This window comes from Balaenoptera ricei, chromosome 3 (assembly GCF_028023285.1).
Source record: "Balaenoptera ricei isolate mBalRic1 chromosome 3, mBalRic1.hap2, whole genome shotgun sequence".
Lineage (NCBI taxonomy): Eukaryota > Metazoa > Chordata > Mammalia > Artiodactyla > Balaenopteridae > Balaenoptera > Balaenoptera ricei.
Genome location: NC_082641.1, coordinates 28,389,685 through 28,393,153, shown reverse-complemented (window position 1 = coordinate 28,393,153; position 3,469 = coordinate 28,389,685).

Genomic DNA, 3,469 nt, shown 5'->3' with positions numbered 1-3,469 from the left:
AGGGTGGTTCTCTGGTCCCATGATGTATGGGCATTCACAAGCAAGTCAAATGCATCAAGTGATGCATTAAATCTCAGTTTCCTGGATTTCTGCCTGTAGGATGATGTAATAACAGCGGGCAGGGACATTTGCTATACTCTTTGGTAACGCAATATTTTTGAGTTCTGTTCCTACATCTGGGCAATTACTCCCTTATGCATGTTACCTCCCTGAGGCAAAGCCCTCTACCAAGCTCCCTTGAAACTAGAGCACAGGGAGCAAGATTTTCACTGGGAAGAAGGAGGCAGGCACCCTGAGAATCCAGCTGGCCAAGAGAGGGGAATGGACGATGATGGCAGAGAGATGCCCAGCTTTACTAGGCAGCCCTGGTGGAGATGCGAGGCGGAGCCCCGCCCCAGCGCAGGTGCGGAGAGCTGGAGTGCTCTGGAGGCTGCAGCAAGGGCTCCACCAGGAATCCAGCACTGCCCTCTGGGCTGTTCCTTCTTGCACAGTTTCCACGTCCAACCCCAATCCTGACCTGGAGGTTCTGTGAAGTAAATAGTATCTTTTAACGAGCTCTTCTCCACCGGATCTAGAGCCAGTTCTGCTGTTTTCTGCTAAGAAATTTTTTTGTTTTTTAATTAATTAATTAATTTATTGTTATTTTTTGGCTGCATTGGGTCTTCATTGCTGCGCGTGGGCTTTCTCTACTTGTGTCTTGCAGTGCGTGGGCTTCTCATTGCGGTGGCTTCTCTTGTTGTGGAGCACGGGCTCTAGGCACACAGGCTTCAGTAGTTGTGGCACACGGGCTCAGTAGTTGTGGCTCATGGGCTCTAGAGCGCAGGCTCAGTAGTTGTGGCACACGGGCTTAGTTGCTCTGCGGCATGTGGGATCTTCCTGGACCAGGGCTCGAAACCGTGTCCCCTGCATTGGCAGGCGGATTCTTAACCACTGCCCCACCAGGGAAGTCCCTCTGCTAAGAATCTTGATAGAGAACAGTAATTGTCCGTTCTGCCATCTACAAACCTTTATCCTTTATCTGAAATGTCATCACATCCACTTTGCTGATTTTTTTTTAACATAGGCATATCGTTAGTAAAAAACTATTCCTTTTGTACATTTAAAATAAAACTCGTGTTAAGGTGGAAGGATGCCACCATATTCGAACCTCTCATTTTATGCCGGAAATGAAACTGAAGCCCGCAGAGGGGAAGGGCTTCGACCACTTCTAGTTGGACTTTGGAGCCCAGGTCCCCCGCCTTCCCCTTCAGTCCGCTCCCCCCCACCGCCCACCCCATGTCCAGCTTACACATTGCCCAGGATCAGCCACAGACGGAGGTTTTATCACATAAGTGCTGTGTCTTCTCTTAGTGCATGAGCTGGTGCTGAGACTTGTTGGTGTACTGAATTTATTCATTCCAGATCACATAAACCAAGACCTTGGGCCTCTGTGTATGCAGTCAATTGAGGATAATTGAGGTTCCAAGTGGTAGATGCTTTTTGAAAATAGTGGCTACAGAAAAAAAATTCAGAGTCTCACTTATATTTCAGAGAAAAGACCCAGGCTGAAGTTTTGAGCTTTGCAGCCAAAATATGCGTGTGTGAATTCTCTCTTATCTACCTGGGCATTCTCACTGGCTGGAGTATCTTTGAATAGGAATAAGAATCTAAACAATTTCTAAGAGGGGATGTTTATTCCCTTCTCCTATTTAGACTCAGTGTCCTGGTCCCTCTCTTCAGCTCACTTCACTCCCCACTCCCCAACTAAGGGGACAGTTATAGAGGAGAAAGAGCCAGTTGTGTCCCATCAGCCCTATCCCCTTCCTCGAGAACAAACTAGTCCAGGAAGCAGGTATTCTCTGCCTCACATTTTATCAGGAGAGGGTTTCGAAGCCCTGCCTGGACTGTATGAAAGAATTTAATTCTGTCTTTGTAGAGAAGGGGCAACTAGCTAAGGTTATTTTAGCTGATTTATCTCAACCTTGTCAAATGTAGGTCAATCTGCATAAGGAGGGCAAGATTGCCCTCTGCTGCTTAGAGGTAAAATAGATGTGCATATTCATAGACCAGGCTTTCCCTGCATAAATGAAGTTCTGGCATCATTGGAGACTCATAATGAACTTTGAGATATTGAAAACTCCAAGAAGTCGTACCTTGAAGAAACTGTTTTACCTAAATCTCTTCCAGATTGATTATCTTTAAGAGCCTCTAGAAAGCACATGACTTCGTATTTTCAAAGTCAACATATAAATGTCACTTCACACAGGCCACTGTGAATCTAAATACAATTATCTATGCAGTACCTCCTAGGATGGCACCATCCCTCGGTCATTCCGTCCTCAATTCCACAGTATCCCTGCCTCTTATTCCCTAAAACTCCCCCCATCCCATCTCCCTCCCATGTCCAGTCACTTCTTTCTTGTGTGAAATAAAATTCATATTTATGGTGAGACAAGAAAAATTTAAATGTAGAAATTCTTCTCTGCCCTTTGGCCTCCTCTCTCCCCCAGCTGTGCATTGTGTGTCTGCATTATGCATTGACCAATCATAATCTCCCCCATCAGTGGAAATACCTGCTCAACCATAAAAAGCAACATTCTCCTAGCGTTAATAAGACAACTCCTTAAAAATAACATTCCTTCTTGATAGGGGTCGCATGGTGCTTAGATTTGGATTGTGTAAACTGTCAATAATATGTCATTTCATGTACAGCTTCTGTCTCAAAAAACTTATATAACTGTGCCTTGACTTCTGATGGGTGGAACAGTTCTTGGAGCTTTTTCTGAGATGCTCTTCCTAGGTTATAATCCTCAAATTTGGCTTGAATAAAGATTTCTCTTTCTTTCTTAGATCGACTGATTTATTTTTCATTGACATATGCTTGGTGTAGTTGGCAGGATCTCAGAGACACCTGGCAGAGGACACTTGGAGTCCACCTGGAACTGGCCCTCAGTACCAGCATGGGCCCATTGGGCCCCACTGCGTCTCAGTACTCCTCAGGTGTTCCGGTGAGTTCTCCTGATATTTGGATCTTATTGTTTGGGGGATGATCCTCAAAATTTTATTTGAGCTGGTTTTAAGACTTGGAATCTTAAGGGGCATTGGTGCGTTTCCTAGGCAAGGCCTAGGGGGTCTGGGCAAGAGGCCCAGGGAAACATAGGTGGCTGGGTTTTTGTTAAATTTGGCTTAAATTGGGAAAAAATGAGTTGATATATGGCCTGAACAAAACTTTTGCTAGTGAAATGAGAGACTGAATTATTCAGCTCCAAAGAATAAAAGGATATTTTTCTCCTTCCAGCCACACGGCATCCTCAGGTGACTGAGGACCTTGCAGAAGTGTCTGAGGGTCAATCCTCGTGATGCGCAGTGGTCCCATAGGGGAACCCTCACCATGACCACTAAGTAAATAGTGCTCGTCTAGGAGGCTTGATGGAAACTGATCACCGAGCGCCTCTGAGCACCCGTGATGGTTTTAGGCTGTCATTGGGAG